Consider the following 1433-nt stretch of genomic DNA (forward strand, 5'->3'; position numbering starts at 1 on the left):
TAAAAAGTGATGAGCGAGTACTGAAGGCCTTATGACACTCTTCACACTTGTAAGGTTTGTCTCCAGTGTGAAGTCTCTGGTGTATAGAAAGTGTTTTATGAGAACTAAGGGCCTTACCACATTCTCCACACTTGTAGGGTTTCTCCCCTATATGAATTCTTCTTTGTGTAATAAGGAGTGATTTACAATTGGTCAGTTTGCTGTAATTGTTAGGATCATTGGGTTTTATTCCTGTTGAGCCAAAGATGAGATACGAACAAAAGTTAAGCAATATTCTTTTTACTTATAGGGCTTATTTTTTTAAATGAAGACATTAACTCATATATATTAAACCATGATTTAAATTCCACAGTATATTTCAATGCCTGTGGCACTGAGGAAAATTCACAAATACAGTAGGTTGAAACAATGTGTATTTTTACTGGAGAAAGAGCATAATCAAACAGAACATAGAAATAATGGCATATTATTCAAAGGTAAATGCCTAAATAAGTTGTAAGGTCATTTTACTACCAGAATTAAGGAATATAGATATTATGAGGCCACACATCCATGAATTTTTAAAATAGCCAAGCCTAAACAAAGAAAAAGTTAATTATGATTGTGTGAGATTGGATGAAAACACTTTTATCCTAAGTAAAAAGATTTATTTTGGAAGGTACAAAAGATATGTTGCATAACAAGTACACTGTTAAATCATATAGCCTAAGGATTTGGGACAGTATTTTATGTTTTATACTGATGAATGGAAAATATATACTTGAGAGATATCAAGACAGAATAATAAATATCAAGCTCACCCATGAGTAACAGAAATTTTGCTAGGGCAACTTATGTGTCGATGAATAGATATCTCAATTATCTATTAGTTATATTGTTTGGGTGCTCTCGGGTTTTTTTGAGACAGGGTTTCTTTGTAGACCTGGCTGTCCTGAAAATTGGTATGTATATGAGGCTAGCCTTGAACTCAGATCTACCTGCTACAACCTTTCAAGTGCTGGGACAAACGGCGGTCGGGGTCACCAGTCCTGGCAATAAAATTACCTATTTCTAAAACTAATTAATTTATAAGACTACATAACCACTGAGCACTGAGTGGAGATAGACAACGAACAAGGCATGAAAATGGCAGAGCCATGGTTACCATGAAGGGAAATTTCACAGAAGCAAAGCTTATAGGTATTTTTATCTTACACTCTCCACAAGTGTTCTATCAAGGTATTTTAAAAATACAACAAAATATATAGGATGAGCATACCATGTGATGCTAGGCAATGCCCACTCAGAAACAATGATACACAAGAGAAAAGGACAAAAGAAAAAAATCCTCCATACCTATTCAACATTGTACTTGAAGTNCTAGCCAGAGCAATTCGACAACAAAAGGAGATCAAAGGGATACAAATTGGAAAAGATGAAGTCAAAATATCACT

At 34.4% G+C, this 1433-nt stretch overlaps 1 pseudogene; it reads right to left on the reverse strand.

The window, feature by feature from the left end:
- LOC110307698 overlaps window positions 1-1433 on the reverse strand; it is a 9918-nt pseudogene that overhangs the window by 1248 nt on the left and 7237 nt on the right.

The sequence above is a fragment of the Mus caroli genome, chromosome 13 (assembly GCF_900094665.2).
Source record: "Mus caroli chromosome 13, CAROLI_EIJ_v1.1, whole genome shotgun sequence".
In the NCBI taxonomy this organism is placed as follows: domain Eukaryota; kingdom Metazoa; phylum Chordata; class Mammalia; order Rodentia; family Muridae; genus Mus; species Mus caroli.